The sequence below is a fragment of the Eublepharis macularius genome, chromosome 5, assembly GCF_028583425.1.
Source record: "Eublepharis macularius isolate TG4126 chromosome 5, MPM_Emac_v1.0, whole genome shotgun sequence".
Taxonomy (NCBI): Eukaryota; Metazoa; Chordata; class Lepidosauria; order Squamata; family Eublepharidae; genus Eublepharis; species Eublepharis macularius.
The window spans coordinates 68,139,602-68,163,969 of NC_072794.1; the positions used below are offsets into that span (position 1 = coordinate 68,139,602).

The 24,368-nt window shown below is 39.1% G+C and overlaps 1 protein-coding gene across 1 annotated transcript in view; it reads right to left on the reverse strand.

The window, feature by feature from the left end:
- Nucleotides 1-24,368, reverse strand: part of ST6GALNAC3 (ST6 N-acetylgalactosaminide alpha-2,6-sialyltransferase 3) — a 472,167-nt gene that overhangs the window by 368,147 nt on the left and 79,652 nt on the right. The window lies entirely within an intron of this gene.

The following is a 24,368-nucleotide window of genomic DNA, read 5'->3' on the forward strand; positions in this document are numbered from 1 at the left end:
ATAATATCTTTGACTTCTTTTTGTTAATGAAGAAACCTGCCAAGTCACCAAACTCCTTGATCTTATCTATCACTTTTGGCATGTTCTCCAATGGATCTTCTACAATTAACATTATGTCATCTGCAAATGCTCTAACCTTGTATGAATAGTCCTTTATTTTTATTCCTCGTATTTCCTCATCTTGTCGTATTTGTATCATCAGAATCTCCAATACTAAAATGAACAACAATGGAGATAACGGGCAACCTTGTCTTGTTCCTTTACTAATCGTCAATTTCTTGGTCAGTTCATCATTCACTACAATTGCTTCAGTCTGGTCTCTATAAATTTCTTTAATTGCTCTGATGAATCTTTCTCCCAATTGTAGCTTTTCCATAGTGGCAAACAAAAAATCCCAGTTTAAATTGTCAAACGCTTTTTCAGCGTCTACAAAGAAGAAACCAACCTCTTTATCACAACGCTTGTCATAGTATTCAATAGCATTGATCACTGTCCTTAAATTGTCTCTTATTTGTCTGTCCGGCAAAAAGCCTGCTTGTTCTTCCTCTATGACTTCCGAGAGCCACCCCTTCAGTCTCTCCGCCAATATCTTCGCAAAAATTTTATAATCATTGTTAAGTAATGATATAGGCCTGTAATTTTTCACATTAGTCAGATCTTGGCCCTCTTTTGGGATCAATGATATATTCGCTTCGCTCCAAGTGTCTGGAATTCTTTGATCCCTAAAAACTCCGTTCATCACCTCTTTTAGGAATGGTGCCAGTTCGTTGGCCATTGTCTTATAAAATTTAGCCGTAAGTCCATCTGGCCCTGGCGCCTTTCCTAGATTTGCGGATTGTATTGCCTTACTTATTTCCTCATCAGTTACTTCACTGTTCAACTTATTTCTCCAAGCTTCCGAGATCTCTGGAAGTTTGGTTTTCTCCAAATATGATGCTATTGATTCTTTGGTTACTTCTTTTTTATTATACAGCTTAGCATAAAATTTATAAAAGGCTCTACTAATGGTAGTCTGCTCCAAGTACGTTTTATTTTCTTCACAGATTTTATTTATTATTTTCTTTTCCCTTTTCTTCTTCAATTGCCATGCCAAATATTTCCCAGGTTTATTAGCACCCTCAAACGCTTTTTGGTTCAGTCTTTTAAGGTTCCACTCCAATTCTTTATTACTCATTGCTGTTAACTGTTCTTGAAGAATTTTGATTTCCTGATGTATTTTCTTTTTCCCTGGTCTCTTTTTTAACTGTGCTTCTTTGGCCTTTATTTTCTCCTCAATCTCTTGTCTTTTCTCCTCTTTCTTTTTCCTTGCTCTGCCATTTAAGTCCATTAGTATGCCCCTTACAACCGCCTTGTACGCGTCCCAAACTTTACTGGTTGGTACTTCTTTATTCACATTGTATTGTATAAAAACTTTGTCTCTCTTCTCAATATTTCCATATTCTCACTTTCCTGTAACAAGTCCTCATTTATTCTCCAGGCTTTCCTTTTTCTCCTTTTTCCAAATTTCCACATAATTGGATTGTGATCTGAGCCTACCATCGGCATTATTTCTACCTCCTTAGTCCATAACGCTAAGTCCTTTGAGGCCCAGATCATATCAATTCTTGATAATGTAAGATGCCTTGCAGAATAAAAAGTAAACTGTTTGGTTTTAGGATATTCTCTCCTCCATACGTCTTCGAGAGTCTCTTGTTGAATCAACTCAAAAAAAAGCTTTGGCAATAGTCCTCTTTTCTTTTGTGCTGTTGTAGTCTTTTTGTCTAGTTCCAAATCTGTCACTCCATTGAAATCTCCAGCAAGAATTATCTGGTCATATACAAGATCGTCTAAATGCTTCCTTAAATCCTCAAAGAAGCTTTCCTTTGCACCGTTAGGTGCATAAAGTCCGACTACCAACACTCTCTTTAAATTCCAATTACATTCCACTGCTACAAATCTAGCTTCCACATCTCTCATAACAAATTTTGGCTGCAGCTCCTCTTTTATGTACAACACCACTCCTCTTTTTTTCTTGTTAGAGGCCGCTACAAATTCTTTGCCCAATTTTCCAGATTTTAAATATTTTACATCCTGTTTTCTAATATGGGTCTCCTGCAAACAAACAATATCACATTTTTGTTTTAGTAGCCAATGAAAAATATTTTTCCTCTTATTCGGTGAGTTTAGTCCATTTACATTCCAAGATAATACTTTACACTCCATATTCATGGTTTTGTTGGTAAGTCTTTTTCATTGTCCTTGATAAATCTCTCCATCTCCCGCTCAGATCTGATGCGTTTTTTTGCCCCTCCAAACTCAAAGGACACTCCTTCCAGTAACTCCCATCTGTATCTGATATTCATGTCCTTCAAAGTCTGAATTAGCACTCTATATTTTTTCCTGTCCAGTAACACTGATCTGGGCAGTTCCTTCATTATGATAATCGTCTTGCCATCAATCTCCAATGGATCTTGAAATTGTTTTGTCACAATCCTCTCTTTCATGTTTCTAGTTGTAAACTGCACAATCACATCCCTTGGTAGTTTCCTCTGGGTTGCAATTCTCGAGTTCACACGGTACGCCACATCTAGGATAGCCACAATTTCCTCCTCCTCCTTCCCCAGGTAATCAGCCAACACCTCAGTCATCTGTTCTTGCGCTGACTTCCCTTCCACTTCTGGCAGACCACGAAAACGAAGCTGCTTCTCCATGTGTTTAGTTTCTGCAACTGACATCCTCCCCTTCACCAGCCTCATCTCTGTTTGTTGCGTGTCTATTAAATTCTCCATCGCGTCTTCTACTGTTTTAACTCTCTGCTGCGTTCCTTGTAATTCACTGCTAATCGTTTCCACGCCTTTTTTCACTTCTGACAGCTCCGACTTTACTGTCTGTGTAACTTCTTTGACCTCTTTAATAAGCTCCAATTTCGTGTCCTTAAGTTCTTTCATCATGTCTATAAGTTTTTTGTCCAAATTTTCTATTGCCGATTGCCACTCTTTTTTCGACATCGTGGGGCTTGCTTTAGCTCGCTCCCACGAATCTGCTCTCTTCCTTAGCTCCGTGGCGTATATTTAAACGTTTTCCTTTTTTTCAAATGTCCCAATCTTTGCCAAAATTAATTTTTTTGTATCCAAAATGTCGGGCGTCTTTTCTCTATGGTTTCCGGTTTGGGATTCATGGAGGTCTAACGCAGCTCCATTTGCGGAGCTGACCGGACTGCCGTTTTAACCGGCCGGAGGGGTGAAAATAACCCGCGGCCGACTGCTCTCAGGCGGGGAGCAGGCAAAGAACGCTCAAGACCCTAGGGTGAGCTAGATCTCGGACGAGGGGGGGCTCTACTCAAGGAGTCTCCCCCCCGATCCTTGAGGTCCCACCTTGCGACGGGTCGGCTATAATCTCTGCGGCAGTTTTGGGGCCAATTCGGCTGGCATAAGACCTACATACCCAAGCTTCGATCGGGGAGGGAAGTCGAGAGGAGAATTTAAGATCGAAACAGCGATTACAACCCGAGAAAGTTGAAGAGAAGGTAAAGATCGCTATCTCTTGAAACGGGACAGATTGATAAAAACAGAGAGGAAAGAAAGTAGATTTTTAAACTGCAACAGACTAGTGAAAAGGAGGTGAAGACTCGGCAGGAGTTGTATTTTAAAAGAGACTAAATTTAAAGAAGTTATTGCAAAAATCGGACTATTGTTTTGAATACCTGTGGTTTTGGAGCTGTGGGAAAAAGACACCATCGCGAGACCTGCTGTGGGAAGACGGGAGACAGGAAGTGCGTAACAACAATAGAGTGGCTGGAGGGAAGCGGCCCTTGCCGACGGACAGGAAGTAGGGAATCGCCATTTTTGAAAGGGGAAGGGTCGCGGCTTCAGCGGAAGAGGAAGTAGGCCATCTTGGATTACAATAACATAGAGAAATTGTTAAATTGTTAATTACCTTGGCTCAATCATTAGCCAAAAGTGAGACTGCAACCAAGAAATCAGAAGAAGATTGAGACTTTGAAGAGCAGCCGTGAGTGAACTAGAAAAGACCAAGATCGAGATAATCCAAACTATGGCATTCCCCATTACTATGTATGGATGTGAAAGTTAAACAAAGAAGAAAGCTGACACGAAGAAAAATTATTCATTTGAAATGTGATGCTGGAGGAGACTTTTAAAGATACTATGGATAGCAAAGAAGACGAATAAGTGGGTTCTAGATCAAATCAAGCCTGAATTATCTGTAGAATCTAAAATGACAAAACTGAGGCTATCATACTTTGATCACATCATGAGAAGACATGACTCACTGGAAATATCATTATGGCTAGGAAAACTGGCAGGCTGTAGGAAAAGAGAAGGACCCAAAATGAGATGGCTTGACTCAATAAAGTAAGCCATACACTACAGTTTGCAAGATCTGAGCAAGTCTGTTATTGAGGACATTCTGGAGGTCTTTCACTCGCTGTAAATTCAAAGTGACTTGACATCACATAACACAATAATTGCACAATAATAATCTCTTCAAAGCCCTTGCAGCAACAATATCCCCTTCAGGGGTTACATCTGGAAATAGTGAATAAGTAATGGGTTCATTTAAAAATAACTCCTTCAGTAGGGCATATCCCATTGGCAAAGCATTCAGACAGAATCACCTTGGTAGTTCTGCCTGGGATCAAAAAGGTTCACAGCAAGTCAATGTGTAATGAACAGAATCTCTGTGCTTGTAGAGACAATGCAGCTTGTAGAAGTCTGTATTGTTTCCATGGAACATAAAATCTTCCCATGTGCCACAGTAATACTTTCTGTTTGGTTCTAAACTTAATAGGAAAAAAAGACCTATTGTCAAACTTAAAATGATTTTAAATTCTCCATCCTCTGCCAGAGTGGGAGTAAATACCCTATTGTGGCATTTTTACACCATTAGTCTTTTGCACATGATTTACTTCCACTAAAATAATTCAGCTATCACGGTTGAAAACATAAATGTCAGAGCAGCCGAAATATATTTGCACCAATAAAGTCATCTGTTCTGCTTTTATACTAGCAAATAGAAAGGGAGCTTGATTAGCCTTCACAAGGAATAAATATAGATGTTTAGAAATTGAGATAATTTGATGCACGATGGCCAGTTTCTGTGGGAGAGTGCTAGAAAAATCAAGACTATGCAGAAGAATTGAATGGCATTCAGACACATTCTGAGCCAACATTAAGCCAGAACTGGATGCTGTCATGCTTGGATGCATGTCCCATTGATCCTTTTCCACAATGGACTCCTGGTCTAAAACTAAGCCAGTTACCCATCCCATATGAATATAAGCATGTGAGTTAACCAGACTTATCACCTTACCTCAGAGAACCTGGGATTGTAAACATGGATTAAATCTTGGTTTAGAATCCCAGTTAGCTTGTAACAAACTACATTTGATGAAATCACTCATCTACATTCATACTTAATGGGTAACTAGAGATCATAAACTTGGATTCATTCAACATGTTCCACACTGTGCAAGAAGTAGTAAAGAGCAAGAAACATGTCCAGATCTCACAACGAAGCAGCTTCATGAAATGCATGCTTAATACTGGCTTGGTGTAATGTCTGGATTCAGCCATGAAAGTACATGTCCCAAGATGGACTTTTCTCTTTCTTCCTCTTCTCAGCCTTCATAGTACCTTAATTTTATTAAGATAAATTTTAGAATTTTAATGATTTTATTTGAAAAATGGTGACTATTACAGAAAGATGAAAATAGTAACAACTAAACTTCATTCAAAAAGACAGCCCAAGAAGGAACATTTTTTATAACTTGCAAAAGATAATGATTTCTTCTCCACCATACCATTTTTATGTTTCTTTTAACAAAGTCTGCATTTCTTGAAGTGACAGGAACAGAAAAGAGGCAAACATACCTGCATTTTAATGACTTTGGATATGTTTGCACATAAGTATCACTTGTTTCCAGTTTGGTACCTTTGTGCCGAGGAAACATGTAGGTTATATTCCAAAAGCAGCAGACCCTTATGCCAAACTGGTGTGCTGAACTTGTATAAACTAACAATAACTAAATAAAATAGAATTGGCCGTGCTGATATTACTTCATTCCCATTGTAATACTGACCTAATTGCTTTTCTGACCTTTGAGAAACACTGTTTGTCACAGTCAGACTAAACTGTGTAGTATTGCAATCATAGAATAATTTCAGTGCAGACTGTAAACTCAGCACAGACCCATTTTGTGTGATTATGTGCAACAGAGTTGTGTGAATTGTATTTATGGCCTTGTCTATACATTCAGAACAATTAGAGATCATGTGACAGGACAGCATGGCTGCTTGAAGCTTTCCATACTGGGAGAGACAATGTAGCTTTGATTAACGACTGGAGATGCAACTCCAGCTGACAAATTGCTCTGGATAAGGTGGGATCATGAGTTTTCCCACTTGTGCTCCATTTGACAGCTCTGCCAAAGGTCTTACTGCCCAGGTTTGTCCTTGGTGATGGCTGGAAATTGGGGCATCTAGAGACCAGGAGAAAACATCTACTCGTAGCTACAATTGGAGTTTAAAGGCAAGCCTACCCTCAAATCCTAAATCTAAGGATTTCAAAGAATTAATCAACTCTATGACACAATTATTTACGGTGTGGTGAGATAATACTTTGCTTTCCTTGACTTTCTCTTTTTTTATTAACTTTTAACTGAGATAAGAGGATTGATGATACATCATTAACAGAAAGCTCTTCACCTACATATGAGAAGGAAAGATTCAATGGACTAAGGGGAACCGAAAAGTTTGTTTTTCTCTGTAATTTGTGAATTTGTATTGGGAGAGAGTGTTTTGGCCAGACTGGTTAAAATAAAACTGCATAGAAGAAGCTAAGGTTGAAGCACCGGCCTTGAAACTCGGGACTGAAATGTAAACAAAGTAGACAGTAAATAATACTATCTGTAAAAAGGCTTCACAGATTATTCATAGAGAAACAGAACCATCTAGCAGAAAATGTCTCAAGGTACAAGAAGACAACTTTATAGACACTCTTATATCCACAGATCTGATGCAAAATCTCCTTGATCAACTAGGTGTTGAAATAGATTCATTTGAAAAGAGAATGGAAGACAATTTTATGAAATTTAAAACAGATTTAACTGAGAACATTAAAAATATTGAAGGTGCTGTTTTAAAAAAATCCTCTGAAGAGGTAAAGAAGTCGAACAATCAAGTGGAGATCCTGGACAATAGAAGAGCAGTGTTTGATAGAGAGTTGGAGAAACATCAAGATAATAGCCTTATTGGAACTAAGGGAGAAGAATACGCTTTGAGACTATGAGGAGTTAGGGAGACACAAGATGAAGATATTTGACATAAGATGGTAGAGGCTTTGTCAGAATTCCTCCAGTGGGACATTCCAAGAGTTGACATGGAATTGGATAACGTACAGAGGGCCAAGCTACAAGTGACGAATGACACTTGGACGGCAAGTGAAGAGACTAACGTGTATTCCTCCCTGTTCACTTGCACTCCACTTGCTCTCCACTTGATCATTCATCACTTTTAGCTTGGCCCAGAATCTCCACCAGGTATGCGACCCAGAAGAAACTACCGAAAGATATCATAGTGTATTTTGTCAAAAAATCGGTAAGAAATCAAGTTCTACAACAACATTATAAGAAGAAATTGAGAATACAGGAAGTTGAAATTATTATTTTAAAAGATCCAGAGGTATTAGCCGTGTTAGTCTGTAGTAGCAAAATCGAAATGAGTCCAGTAGCACCTTTAAGACTAACCAACTTTACTGTAGCATAAGCTTTTGAGAATCACAGTTCTCTTCATCAGATGTGTGGAGGGTAAGAAGAAACTAGTCAGATATATAGGTGGAGAGGGGAGGGGGGAGGGGGAGTAGATGCAATCAGTAGCTTCTGATAATGGGATCATAATGGGATCAGTTCGCTTCTGATAATGAAATCAGTTACTTCTGATAATGAGATAACCATTCATACTCTCTATTCAATCCAAGCCTCTCCACCTATATATCTGACCAGTTTCTTCTTACCCTCCACACATCTGATGAAGAGAACGGTGATTCTCAAAAGCTTATGCTACAGTAAAGTTGGTTAGTCTTAAAAGTGCTACTGGACTCTTTTCAATTATTTTAAAAGAGATACCACTCAGAATCTTGAGGAAACAAAGAGTATGTATTTTTAACTGAAAAAACTGAAACAGAAGAAAATTCCATTAGATGGGTCAAGTTGGAAGGAGTTATTTTTACTTTCAAACAACAGAGATTCGGGATGAATTTGGTTCCAAAAGCAAGAGATTTTTTTTTAAAAAAAGATACAAGAAAGGATTAGAAGACTTTTCAGAAGATCCACAACAGCCTTCATTGAACAGAAACATGAGGAAGAACAAGAAGATGTGGACTCTGATAATAATTTAAACCCAAGTATGGATTACAGAAGCATAACATGGAATATAAATGGGGCGAATGCTTCTCAAAAATGATGGAAAATATTTCATTATGGAAAATATTTCATTATTTGAAAAAATTGAGAGCTGATATAATTTGGACATCAAGTATTTGGATTACAAAATTGGGGGAAGGGATTTGTCTCTTCAGATAATAAAAAGAAAAATAGGGTGGTACTGTACCAAGAACCAGGATTGAAACCAGAACCTGTAATATCTGACAATCAGGGTAGATTTGTGGGGGTGGAGGTGACATTAAATGGGAGCAAAATTTTGGTGGTGGGGCTCTATGCACCAAATGAGGAAAGAGGGAGGTTCTACAAATATCATTGAGAAAGATTGGTGGATTTGTCCTATGAAATTGTTGGCTGATTGGAATGGTGTTGTTTCTCCACAATTAGATAGGTGCTCTGAGAAAACATAAAAGATGCTCAAGGCAAATTATTAAAGGTTGGTTTGACATGATTGATAATATGGGTTTGGTGGATGTTTGGTGACACAAAATGGGGAACAAGAGAATATACATTTTATTCTGAGAGACATAAATCTTTGTCATGTACAGATATGATCTGGGTATCAAAAACTCTGGTGACTAATTTTTAAAAAATTGTGATATTGCCAAAGTCCTTTTCACACCATAGTCTGATAAGCATAAGTTATAGAACCAAATCTAATACATTTAGGTGGCAACTAAATGAATCTCTACAATTGTAGACAGTAAAAAAAGGCTGAAATAATTTATTTATTTATTTATTTATTTTATTCGATTTATCTTCTGCCCTCCCCGCATCAGCAGGCTCAGGGCAGATTACAATTAACACAATAAATATAAAATAAATGTACCTTTAAAAACCAATAAATAAAAACACACATCAAGCAATACAGCAGCAGATTTTAAAGAAAACATATAGCAGCAGATCTTTCCAGCAACCTCCACCCAACCACCTCCAGAAATATTTGGCAAAGGCTGGGTGGTAGATACCCTTAGTAGGGGCACAGCTATCTCTAGGTGGCCGGCAGGGAGGCCCAAAGGTGTCAACCATATGCCTGGTGGAACAGCTTTGTCTTACAGGCCTGGAGGAAGGATAGCAAGTCCGGCTGGGCACTGATCTCTTTATACAGAGCGTTCCATGAGGTTGGAGCCAGGACCGAGAAGGCCCTGGCTGTGGTTTACACTAGATGGGCCTCCCTGGGGCCAGAGACCAGTAGCAGCTGTTTATCACTGGATCGAAGCATCCTCTGGGGCTTATACAGGGAGAGGCAGTCCCATAGATACGCCGGTCCCAGTCCACATAGGTTAATACCAGAACCTTGAATCTGATCCAGTATTCCACCGGTAACCAATGCAGCTGGTGCAATACCGGTGTTAAGTGTGCAGTACAAGGCACTCTGTTGATGACATGCACCACTGTATTTTGGACCAGTTGCAACCACCAGATCAAGTTCAGGGAAAGCCCTGCATAGAGCGTGTTACAGTAGTCTAGCCTAGAGGTGACCATTGCCTGGACCACTGTAGTTAAATCGTGGGTCGAGAGATAGGGGGCGAGTTGTCTGGTCTGTCAAAGATGGAAAAGCGACAACCTGGTAACCACCATGACCTGGGCCTCCATTTTCAAGGAGGCATTCAGAATAACCCCCAGGCTCCTAACTCTCGGGGCCGGTGTAAGCACTGCCCCATCGAGTACAGGGAGGCGGAGTCCCGAATCCACGTTCCCGTGACTCAAGTACAGGATCTCCGTCTTTGAGGGGTTTAACTTCAGCCGACTCTGCTGAAGAGTCCATCCAGCCACAGCTTCAAAAGCGTGCTCCAGGACATCCGGGGCCGATCCAGGCCAGCCAGCCATCAGCAGATATAGCTGGGTGTCATCAGCGTACTGATGACACCCAAGCCCGAAATCTCGCACCAGCTGGGCAAGGGGGTGCATATAGATGTTGAACAGCGGGGAGAGTATTGCCCCCTGCTGCACACCACATACTAGTGGATGGCAGGCCGACAACTCCTCCCCAAGCGCCATCCTTTGTCCTCGATCATGGAGAAAGGAGGCAAGCCACTGTAGTGCTTTCCCCTGTATTCCCGTGTCGGCATGAAGGTTTTGAATTAAATTTGAACAAGGATACAGAATTGAGAATGGTTTGGGATACAAGCAAAGCATTTATAAGAGACCGCTTCATATGTCATAACTTGGAATTAAAGAAAAAATGCAAGGTACTCTGCAAGAAATTTTTTTAAAAGGAGGAAGAATTAAAAACTGCTGGAGAATGCTAAGGTGCGACAAGAGATAAAATGCTTGCAACAACAGCAGAGAAAAAATTGAACTATGATAAACAGAGACATTTCAAATTTGCTAATAAACTAGGAAGGTGGTTGGCTTATAGCCTGAGAAAAGAGAGAGAGAAAAAATGATCTTAAAATTGCAAGATGGGAATACTATGCTAACAGAAAATGGGGCCATCCAAAAGACCCTTTTAAAGTATTATTCAAACTTGTACAGAAGACAGGATATTTCTTTAAGAAATTGAGAGAAGCTACCTAAAATTATGGAGGAACAACAACAGATGATGAATGGCCCAATAACGATTCAAGAAGTAGTGGAAGCAATCAAAATGATGAAAACTGGGAAGTCACCAAGTCCTAATGGACTATTACCCTTGCAAATTACAATGAATTCAATGTTATTGGGAGGAAAGATGCCAGAGACTTGAAAAGATGCTAACATTACACCGACACCCAAAGAATGGCAAGATTTGACGCTAGCAAAAAACTATAGACCTATATCATTGCTGAATAATGACTACAAACTATTTACCATGATTTTAGTTCTCAAAGACTTTATTCATGATGATCAAAGTGGTTTCTTACCCAAAAGACAGTTGAAAGACAATGTCAGAACTGCATTGGATATAGTGGAATGTCTAATTTTCTTGGATGCTGAGAAGGCCTTTGACAATCTGAACTGGATTTTCCTGTTTGAAGTGTTCTAAAAATGAATTTTGGGGAGAATTACTACAGACTTACAGAGACTTACTAGAATTCTCACAAGGAGATTGTAAATTGAAGACAAAGGGAGATTTAATAGCTAAAAGTTATAAATGTCAATGGTTTTTCTATGCCCAACTTCTAGAAAGGTTTAAATCAGATAAAAAATTATGGAACTTTGGTTATGAAAAGACAGAGTTTGAAAAACAGCTTTATACAAATGATGAATATGTTATTTCCAAAATGTATAAACTTTTGTTGAAATTTGAAACAGAAAAAGAAGGTGTGAAAGATTGTATGGTAAAATGGGCTAAAAATGTTGGGCATAAAGGGGCTCCAATTTGCTTTGAGTTCCACACTTAAAGGATTTTTTAATAAAATGATATATCAGTGATATATTACTCCTGATAAATTAGCAAAAGTGAGTAAAAGTATGTCAAACACTTAAAAATGGCTTGTCTGGTATCACTTCTGAGAAAAACCCAGATGTGACTTCATGCTTCTCTAGGAATCTAGGTAAATTCTATAGAGGTTTTGGCAATTCCTATAGAGGACTGGTGTTGCTTCCAGATTTTTCTCAGAACTGATGTCACTCCATTACCAGTGGCCACCCCCATGTCCCTGCCGCCGCCTCCAGTATTCCACTGGCAACCCTAATATTGAATGGAAACAGTTTAGATCTGTCCATATTAAAACTCAACATAAGCCACAACATGTGGCAAAGATATAGAACAGAAGACAGTATTGTTTAACAGGTTTGATATCTGTAAAATTAATTATGAATTTGTAATTGCCACTCTGTTAGTGCCACCATATGATAACACTTTAAGTAGATACTTTCTTCCATGGAATGAACTATAATATGGCTTCAAAGAATCTTGATCCTCTACCATACAATACAATTTATATGCTACAAATTAACAACGGACTGTCTCCAAACAGATCATTTGATATTTACAATAATGCAGATCAGTTATACGTTCAGGTGGCACTGATCCATGAATTTTTTTGCATGCTCACACAAGCATTGCTTTTTGCAATACAACATGTATTTCAAGAAAGAATCTTGGTTGTTCTTTATTCTAACTGTGGAAAAGCTAGTCTAATCAGCCTCTGCAGGTGAAAATAGGCAGTGAAACCATTTAACAAGATACCTCACAGCATATACCCAACCAATCCTTCTTCCTTTGAAACCAATCAGAACATTGCCATTAATTTTAGCTGGAGGAGGTTAAGAACCCGCAATTTCTTTTTCTGGAACACTATCCGTCATTTCTGACACACAACGTCAGGAAGGTTTTTCTTTTCTGTTTCATGGAAGACCACACAAAAAGTGCAGATTAAATAAAATGACTGATGTTTTATGATATGAAAAAAATATTGGGGGGAACTGAGCTAACAATAAAGAATGATGAACAGAGTAGATTTCAAGTGTAAACATTCTTTCTGAAAGTATCATCTGGTCAGAGGAAAATTGCAGCACTGATTAGACTATTTTCATTTTAATTGGTACAATGTGGGGCATGAACGTCATACTGCTTCCACTCAAAAAACATCCTGGAGAACTTGATGAAAGATACTCACCCATACAAAAGGCATGTTTTTTTCTACTGACAGTCAAAGGAACTATCAAAAGAATCTAGTATGCTGGATTCATCAGAGACTGGATTTTCTACCTTTACAAATGATTCTTCTAGTCACAGCCATTCTTTTCAGACTTCATTATCCTGTCTTCTTCTAACACCTCTTCCTCCTACAATCACTATTTAGATGACCCCAGATTCCAAGGGGAAAACACACCTTTTCTCATAAGGGTAAACCCTACCAAGTTCAAGACTATATTGTCCTCACCCAGTAAGCCTGACACGACTCAGATGAACAGTCATTCACTCTAGCCTTTGGTACAGGCCCACATAACTTGTTTTAAACAGCTAGCCCACACAAATAAGAAAAGGATGGGGGAGAGAAAGTAGTTTCCCAAAATCTGAAACTCAGATCCATTAACCTAGCCTCCAGAAAGCAAGCTGTCGGACCTGTTCTCCCAGCAGCCATCACAATCTCCATCTGCACACTGGAGACATCAAAGGGCTCACAAGTTCACCAGGTCCCCATATCTTCCCAGCAGGAGGAGGGACTGGTACTCACCAGCACGGAACTCTTGATGTGCACACACTCCCGGCACCAACACAATGATGTCACTTCCAAAAGTGATGCCATCACATTTTGAGTGGGAATGCTTTCACACTGTGGGAGCCAAAATCAGCCCTTGAAAAATGCAGGAGCGCTCCTGAGCGAAGTACGATGACATCACTTCAGGAAGTGACATCATCAAGCCCCACCAGGACAGTGCCCACTGTGCAATTCCCCAGGTTGCATGCCAGTGGCAATTTTCCCTTCAAGTACTTGAAGATGGTTATCATATCACTTCTCAGTCATCTCCTCTCCAAGCTAAACATACCGAGCTCCTTCAACCTTTCCTCATAGGACTTGGTCTCCAAACCCCTCACCATCTTCATCACCCTCCTCTAGACACGTTCCAGCTTGTTTATATCCTTCTTAAATTGTGGTGTAGTACCTCTGCCTTTTCATGACAGAAACTAAGCCTGCAATATTGACATGTTAGTTGGTTGCCTAGCAACAGCCACTGAGAGCATCTGGTTAAAGATATAGGAGCTCCTTTAATAATTTTGAGGACTTTTCAAAAACCCCAATGTTTTTTTTTTTTAGTTTTCCGATTTTTCTGCAAACCTGGGGCATTTTTTAAGTGTGTAGGAAGATCAGTCTTGTCTGTTCATGGTTCCAGTCTCTGGATTTAAGTACTGTCAGATCAGGGCCACTTGGCTCTTAATATATACGATTGTCATCAATTCTGCTGTCTGAGGACCTGGCTTTGCAAACAGATCAATCTTGCTGTATGGTCTGTTTATCTATGAGTGTGATTCTGCCCTGTGTGCACCCAAACAAACCACCATGTACAACAAAATATATATTGAATACTAATAGTATATAAATATTCTATAAATATGCTGATTATTTGGTGAGAATGGTAACATCTTAATTAATGTTAGAAATGTGTAGGAAATATATAGGTAGAAAGTGGTTTGTGTGGCTTTCAAGGTTGAAACTGTTGTGAACATTACTTTTGGGATGAGTGGGTTGAACTCTGAAGTTTACAACTTCTGAAGAAGACAACTAGAAACAGGTCTAACTGGGACACTGGTTAAGTCCATTATTTATAACAAAGACAATAATTAACACGTTATATTGAATGGGTCACCTTCTCTTTGATGTAAAAACACATTGCCCCATCATTGTGCAACAGTAGAGAGCAGCAGAGTCATTCTTTTGTATTATTCTTCTAAAAAACGCAGATTTATAGGAGTGTGTATTTGTTTATATTCATTCCATTTGGGGTATTACAGTGACTGTTTATATTGTATTTGCTCATTGGAGTGACTAGAACAATGTTTTTGCTTTATGTGGATCATTAGAGGATTACTGTTTTACTGTTTAGATATTGTTATTATGAATTGCTATTGTACATATTTATAGAATTTTATATACTATTAGTATTCAATATATATTTTTGCTGCACATGGTGGTTTGTTTGGTTTTTACATCCCTTGGCACCACGGGCCTTGTATTTTCATCTTGGTACTTGTGTGTGTCCAAGACAAGAGAGAGGGCTTCAGCCAACCAAGGACTGCAGCGAGTGCTCATATTAAATGTGTACCAATGATATACTAGATGTTGTAACTCCAGTCCAAAGAACCAGCCAAGCAGTTCCTCTCAGCCAGGGCGGCTTTGGGATAGTGTATTTTAAACCACATGACAAATGTGGAAGAAGAAATTTTCAAGGACAGTTTGTAACATGGGAATCTACTGCGCAACAACAAAAAATAGGCATTTCTAATCACTTGCTTCTAAAACAACCCTTTGGATCCTGAACCATGATGCTTGCAGGTGTAGGACATGACTATGTGCTAAATAAAGCAGACTTTGCAGAAGATCCATCAGCTGAAGAAGTCAACGGGCTATATGGAGCATAGAGGATATTACATTCACTACATGGACCACATAGAAGTAGAGAAATGAATTTATTTCAAATACAAATACAGTTGTCAGAAGCTATAAATTGTACATAGCTGCTTTGGGTACTGTTTTAAAAGGAAAGCTGAAAAATATTGGGTTAGATTCATGTGTAGAACCTTATGCCAGAGCAAGGGGTCTTCTTCTACAGAAAGAAGGCTCTTCACTTCAAAGTGGTGGGATTCCATCTGTGTTCCCATTTTGACATAAATAAATGTAAATGTAAATAAATGTAAACCTTAAATATCATCATGGGATTGTTCAAATCTGCCCATCTATTTTTAATCAAGAATGCTTGGAAAACTCTTGTCAGTTCTAATCTGGAATGCATTGGAAAGACTCCTGATACTGATTTAGGTTGTAATACTAAAAATGACTTTCCTGTAGTGCAGCAGTGAATGAAATGGGACCTTATTTCCAAACAGACCAGTTTAAGATTGCTGCCTAGTGCCTAGTCTTCTTGAACATGGAGTTTATGGCACAATCCTAAACAGAAATACAATCTTTTTAAATCCATTAAAGTCAGTGGACAGAAGGGTCTGACTCTGCCTAGGATTGTACTGCTTGAGTTGACAGTCATATATTCTTTTGCTTTAATTTCATCCCTTACACAACAAGATGTTAACCAACACCAATGACAAACTGTAATGTCTGTTTGTATCAAGTGTCTAAGTGGGCCTGCATATAACGTTATGGGTTTCTGCTAGTAATTAGCTATGTTATTACAGAACAACAAAATGTTTTCATACCTTATATCATTATCGCGAAAGCCAAACCTGCCACAGGCACAAGGTAAGCTATTATAAAATCATAAACCTAAAGAAAATGTCATTAAATCAGAGACGAGAAATGAATAATTGGACATGAGCCACCCATGAGAAGCAGTTTGCTGGGCACAGTACAGCCTGTCATAATAATACATTACTTTTTAAAAATAATGATAGAGTGGGGACATTAAGAGCCATCTTATGCCACTGAATTTATATCTATAGCTTCCACTGCTTGAAGTTTATGTGCAGTTTCACACACACTTATAATACAGCTCTGCAGTACAGACTTCAGAATTGTTTTGTGGCAGGCTATTGTTATAAAAGAATCAAGAGTAAGATTTCTTGGGATTACCTCATAATGTATATACAACTCAACAATCATATGCAAAGGAATTTTTTGCACTCATGGGCAAGATAGGAATCCCATTTTTACATCAAAGCCAAAATATTTCTTAACTATATTTTGCTTTTTGCAGTTTTATTCATGCTTTACCAAAAATATATTACAATATTACTGCTCAAAAATCACAACGGGAACATTTGTATCCATTAAGCATTTGCTGTCACAGTCTCTGGAAAATAAACCTGTAACAAAATCAACTATTCGATTATACCTTGAATGCTCTGTGATTTTACAAAAGCTGTTTTTAAGGAACTGCACGAATTGTACACTAAATAGACTAAGCAACACCCATCTGTCTGTCTGTCTATCTGTCATGTGGTAGGTGCGTGTGCAAAAACAAGCTTTTCAGTAGCTAGAGTGATATTAGGAGAATCAAGTTTACCTTCTCTTGCAGCAGGATGTCTGATTGGGGGGTAGGAGTTGATATTTGTCTGTCTCCACTTCACTAAAGATAAGGGCATCTTAACACTCTTGTTAGCAGATAGGAGGAAGCAACAGAACAGACAGTGGCAGCTGAAGTCAATGTTACTAGCAGCACCCAGCATGGACAATTGATAACAAATTAAAAAATCCAGAACTTCGAGATTTTTCTCCCTTTTCTACTACATACTCAGCCTCCTTAATGGGTCTTTTTCTTTAATGTGGAGAAAAGGCCCCTATACATTGATTTTTCAGCATTTGTGTCCTTTTGTTATTTGTGCTCTATTTTGTTATAATATTTCAAATAAAATTATGGCTCATTGGCTGATTCTGCACACTTTGGATAATGCACTTCCAATCCTCTTTAGAGATCATTTGGAACTGAATTTTTCATGTGTGAAACAAAAAATCCACTTCCAAACGATTGCTAAAGTGCATTGAAAGTGCATTATCCAACGTGTGCGGAATCAGCTATTGTCTAATCCACATCTTCCAGGCAATAAAGTCCATGAATAGCTGAGGAATAAACTCATACATGAGCCTGGTTTATTTTCAGTAAGAGTGAAAGGTCCACACTTGTCCCATGTGTACTTCAGTGCACAAAAAGAGGCATTCCGTTTTTGCTTTCCAATGCCTGCTGTGGGGGGGTGGGGCAAGGAGACTTTCCCTTACATTTGAAATATTCCAGATATTAAAAGAGCTTCATCTCCCTGGGTTTCATTTGGCTCCCAGCTCAACAAAGTTACTTTCAGACAGCCAGGAAGGGAAAGAAAAGCAAGCAAGCAAGCAAAGCCAAACCTTTATTACGACAGAAACATGGTCCCTTACCCCCAAAAAGTTAATGTTCTCTTTTTCGCTTCTCTGTTCTTGCTGGGAATGTGGAGGAGGGAAAGCTTAAACTGGCATTTTTCAGCAAATCTTTGGAGGTTTAGGCAGTGACAGGATCTCTGAGGTAGTGATAATTCATAAGGCATAATTCTCACTAATTATCAGCATTTCCCAAAAGCTGATCCACACATCACTGGAGCTTGTGCTATCATCATGCTATAGAAGTCATTGCAACTACACAGGCTCGTCCACACAGGAAAATCCAAAGTGTAAATGATACCACAAAGATAGCATAATATCCAATGATGTGTAGATGCAGTCACTGATCTTGCTCATCTGCCTTTAATGAAATTGTAAATATGGGTGTGATACAAAGAAGGCTGTGTGAAGAACTGAGGTATATTTCCACCTTTTCCTCAGATTGGTCACTCAGCACTGCCTTCCAAAGGTCTGGTCAGGTAAAATTCTCTCACACATCGCTGACATTTATTGTAATTCTAACCAGATTTGCTTACAACCTCCCCAAAGTAGCTGTGTCCTTTTTGATGTTATTAGATAAGCCACATTATTGCAGTTGGGGGCAGTTTTTAAAGGTCAACGCATGGTCAGCAAGCACAAGGTATTTGTCTCAACAGTCACGATTTTATGTCTCTAAGCAGCATAGCTTGTTTTCACCTCTTAAAGAAACTTCCAAATACTGTGACATTTAAATCTCAATAAAATATATCACTACTAGCTGCAGTTTTTTCATGCCTACAAGTCCCAATCCAGACATTTGTGAGCATAGCAAAATACTGCCCATACATTGCCAAGTGTAAGAGTCTTCTCTTTACAACAGATCATGCTGCCAGCTTGAACACTACAGATCCATGATAAAAGGGACAATGCGCCCTCTACTCTCCAAGTGGGCAGCTGGCACTGTTAGAACACATTGATATAAACGGAGAGTGTGTGTGTATGCCCAACAATCAGGACCAGTACCAGGATAAATGTGGGGGTTGAATCACACACTGAGCTGTACATGTATTGAACATATCATATGTCAAAAGCATGACCTGATATGTAAGACAACTTCCCATTAAAAAGAGAAAGCAACAGGAGAAAAAGAACAACCTTGAATTTAATACCACCTCTGTACCATCTGGCATGAACCAGAAGGAAATGAGCTTTCTCCCCACCAAGCTGGCTAACTTGACAGCAAGCAGCCCACTGAGCCAGTGTGTGTGTGGAGGGGGATGTTACTTCTCTCTGTGTGGCTTCTGGTTAATGCAACAAGGCTCTGAGCTGAAAGAGGAGAAGGGTACCACCCAAATGGGACATGACCCACTTTTTTTTTTTTTGCAAAACCCCCAAAGAGGGGAAAGGTTGTCTTCCTTTTGAGAACATACACACATATTTTTAAAAACTGTAGACTGTTCGCAGATTGTTCATGCATTCCCTGTAAGTTATGAATAGGCTACTGTCTACTCAGACTGATAGGAGCTCTCCAGAGATTCAGGTAAAAGCCTTTCACATCACCTGATCCTTTTAACTGGAGATGTTGGGGATTTACCTTCTGCTTGCAAAGCAGATATTCTACCACTGAATCATGGCCCCAGGATGGGCAGATTAGTCAACATTTTCTATCTGATAGTTGTCTTCTGCATGACTTATTCTGTAATGGTGCAGTTTTACTGGAATTTGGCAGAAGACTATGTTGTATTTACTGGGGTAGAACCTATCCCTATCCTAATGTTCCACTAAGCAAAGTTTGAATGGAAGAGCCACTCAAGTTGAATAAAGCTGGATCCATACCACTCTTACCTAAAGGGTGGCTCAAACCACATAAAAAGATGGCTGCCTAAAGCCTAAGAGCACGTTGTTAAGGCCAGCATTACTAATACTCCATTTCTCTGGATTTACATGTGATCAGAAAGATGAACCCGCCTTAACTGCATGAACAGAGACTATGAATGACAACCTTCCCCTAAAGCACAGCCCCAAAGCACAGTAACCTGATAAGTAGCTACTTCCGTACTTAAGTCATCTTAGTAGGTTATCAAAGTGGGAAATCTGTGACGTGCTCATTAGAATGACCTTGTGACAGATACAATCCATTGTTTCCTTTTTTTTAAATTGCATTGCGTATTGAATGGGAAGGAACCATATGTGCCACACTGAGATTCTTGGAGGAAGAGCAAGATATATACAGATACTTGTTAGTAATTGTTGTTGATGATTTTTAATGTCCAGGCTAATGTGTTGGATCCAAAGGCAGATTTCCACATGAACCAGCAAAACCTATGAAAAAGACCACGCAGACAGCTTGTGCTAAGTTTAACTTCTTGTATTCATTTACACAAGTAATTGCTGGTATTGCCAAATCAGAACTGGAGCTAAAGCAGAGAAAGGCCATGTAAGTGACTTGCATTTCTTCCTGTCTACATTAGAGATGAGTCTGCTCTCTCTCCATTCGGACCAAGGGAGATTAATTATCATACCGCACATACCTACACCAATAAAAGATGGACAAAGCTATCAATATACTTATTTTTTATCTGTTTCACATTTAGAACAAAAAAACTAGTTCATGTGGCCTCTATTGAACATGTTACCATAGATCTCCTCCATCTTTACAATTATGAGTACCATGAAAAACCAAAATGAATTACCTGAAATATGCATGTATCTAAAGAGCAGTTGATAAGCTGTATAATAAAATCCCTTCTGTCTTTATATGAGACATAAGGAAATTTCATTCAGAACTTTGATATACAATAATACAGACATCTGCAGTTCTAATCTACTTTAGAATCCCTTGTGCTTAATCTGTCACTCACTTTCACACAGATTTAAGTATTACTGCCAATATAAATTCTCAACTCTTTCAAGCATAGCATATATCATGATCGAACATATTAACTATAAAATGTTCTTTTATATGTTTCCATCCCCTCCACAGGGGTTTAATTTTTATTCTAATAGGCATGCTTCCTCAGACCTCTCCAGGAATTTATGCCTCTGCCCACCAATCACCTATTTTGCAGGAGGAGGCACAGGGAAAATAGGCATGTGTGCCCCCAGTTAACAAGGCCATTTCCAATGTGACTCCGAAGCAATGGTGTCACATCAGGGCTGACTCTTTAACACTTGACCCAAAACATAGTGAACACACTATGCTTTTCCAGGTTGATAAGGACATAAGCACACACACAAGTGAGATCAGTAAGTTCCTGCCACCACCCCATCTCCCTGTGGCTGCTGAGGGATACCTTGCAATCCTAATCAGATAAAAGGTTAAAAAATGTGAGTTTTATGATAACTGTGCCTTTAGTCTCAGTGAGAAATGCGGACTATAAATAATGTAAATGAGTAAATAAATATCTCAAACCATCTTAAGTATTTCTATTCAGTGATATTAAGCAATTGTCTATCAATGGTCACTAGTCTTTTCTTTAATGAGAACTACTTCCGAGTAATGAAAAACATCCCAAGCTATTCTCCCTCCTCAGTATGTTACCAAGTTTCAGTCTCTCCAAGAAACAGAGCATAGCAAGAGCACCAGAAATGAAACTAAGCAGCACAGAGAAAAATGTTATGAAATAAAACCCTTTGTTTAAAAAAAAAGAACCTGAGATCAGATCTTTTTATGATCTTTTCCTAGGTCTCTAGGGGATGCACAAGTTATTCCACTGTAACCCGTGAGCTATCATTAGCTCATGAACTACCAGATGGAGACCCCTGTTTTACTTGATGGATTTTTTGTTTTTAAAAAATCCCCAATGTGTGGGACTGCATCACTTCAGATTGTAAGTGAAAGACCACAGTGGATTCCATTTTGCAGTACTTTTCCAGAAGAAAACTTGCTTACTAGAAAATCAACACAACAGGCATAGAGAAGGGGTAGAAGCTTTAGTTCCGGCTATGTTTTATTCCCGCTATGTCAAAGCTGAAACCTACCACATGCATTCAGGAGTGGTGCAGTCCATTCCACCACTCCAGATGAATACCACCCTATTGCTACCTTATTCTCCTTCATATGTTAACCAGATCTTAGTCCCACTATATTCAATGGAGCCATTCAAGATGCTGTGACTGATTACATGTTTTAAAAAGCCTGGAAGGACTGTACACACAAAGTTTCAGGACTATTAAGGGTTAATCCCTCACAGAATCAGAGAGCTTGGAGTGACAGGTTACTCCAAGAGATCTGATTGGGTAGCATGAGCTGGAAAGGGGAGGGTCTGTTTTCACTCCTAGCTGAGAGAGATCAAAGAGTTGGAAGATGGAATCCTAACAGAGAACAGTTTTAACACCCATAGGAGAACTGGGATTTGGGTATTTGGCACAAACTCCCAAATAGGCCAAAGAAAAGGGGATAGATCTTCTAAGGAGAGGAGACTTTTCTTGCCCAGTCAATCAGGGAAGTAGCTCTGGAGAGTGAAAACATATCTGGTCGAGTGTGGTTGGAAACTGCCTGTGGAGACCTTCAGATTCAGTTAATGACAGAAGGAAAGCACTGGTGTGTGACAAGAAGGGGATTGGGGTACTAAAAAGTGGGTACTGCATTCCTAACTCCTGAAGAGAAAGAGAATACTAAAAGTATACTAGATGGTTTAGGGAAAAACAAGGGAACCAAAGCCTCAAAACTGAAGCCTTTAAGTATCTGTGAAGAACATAAGAACTGATGTCTGTGCATGTTTGTTTTTTATCTCAGAGATATATATGTTGAATTCCCTGATTTCACTTCACCTTCCCCCTCTAAAATAAATAAACTAGTTAGTTATTTTTGAATTTTAAAATCACCTCTGGTGCCATTTTTGTTGTTTAAGGATAAGGGAATTTCACAGATGCTTAGGACTACATCTGCACGAGACCAGTTATGATATGACTATGATGCCACTAAATGATTTACGTGTTTTACAAAGCCACCAATCTGACCTCTGTTAGAAGTATTAACAGAGAAGCAAATTTGACTTATACCCATATAGTTGGACCCATATTGCTGTTTCAAAGAATCTGGCAAAGAGTTGTGTTGTTGACAACTATCTGATTCACTCCTTATAATGAGAAGGTAAGCTATGGGAAGTTGTTTCTTGGTAAGTCCTTCTGATTCAGCATTACTGTCTTCTCTCACACTCTGGGATTTTTTGAGTGAGAAGCACGATAGCATACATTTGCTGGGCTGGACAGTTCTGTGATTTGTTTTGGCAACAATGTTGGAGACAGTTTTAATTACTACTGTAGCTTTCTCAGCAGTTTGAGCCCCTATTAATTGGAATGGTGTTTTTTTCAATGAAATAATATTTTTGCCTGTATATGTTGGTGGGAAAGGTACTCCCTTGGGCATCCTTCTGTGCCATTATGCTGTCAAGGAAGTCTAACAAACAATTACTTTTAAAAAGAACAGACAATAATTATCTTCTGGCTGAGATTCCAGCAAATGACTATGCCATGATTGAAGTGACAATTATGCTTCTGCACATGGATAAGATAAAGGCACTTTGGTGAAACTGTTGATAACATGGCTGTCCTTTCAGGACAAAACAGTCTGGAAGTTTCAATCTCTCTACAAGTTGACTACACCAGGATATGTGTTCACAATAAATCGTGTTTACTGCCCTAGTGACTACTAGTATTACCATCCTTCAGACTTCAAGATTAGGTAAAAAACGGAGAAAAGCTATCACTTGCTACATGTAGAGGAAATACAGATGGAAGGTGGTCTGGTTTAGTGTATAAGGAGGTGGACTTTGCAGAGCTAATTCTGAGCATTCACTGGCCTGGGGCAAAGGATACCCCATAGGCTTACCAACACCCACCAGTTTTTCACAAAGCTGTTTTTTTCTAATAGGACAGAAGGCTAGTTTTCCTTCATTTCAGTTTTCATATTCACTTGTTTAAATGTTTAGTTGATGCATTGGTCTTGATGATGGAATACCCTATGGGTCATAAGCTGCCACCCAGCCCCAAAAGGAAGCACCTAGGATCAGTAGGTCTGCATGACTGGGAGAAGGCTGTGTGTTATCTCATTTCCTTGAGTGTTCTTTTCATGGGGTTTTTAATTCTGTCTGCCAAATTGATTTGCATTGTGGCCTGGCACCTGCTGCTTCACAAGGTGCTCAAGTTCTCTTCGGCAATGTTACACTGATCGGCTTTCAGACAAGAAAAACTGAACCTCAGTGTTTCCCATATATTACATAGGTAATAGAATGATTACTTAACAGTGTGCTACGTATATGTGATTTAACCAGGGCTTTTTTTCAGCTGGAACGTGGTGGAACGGAGTTCTGGCACCTCTTGAAAATGGTCACATGGCCGGTGGTCCCTACCCCTGATCTCCAGACAGAGATATTTGTCTGGAGATCAGGGGCAGGGGCCACTGGCCATGTGACCATTTTCGCAGAGGGTGATTTAAACTTTAAAAAACTCCCCCCTTGTTCCAGCTGACCCAACGTGATGTCATTGTGTGGTTCTGA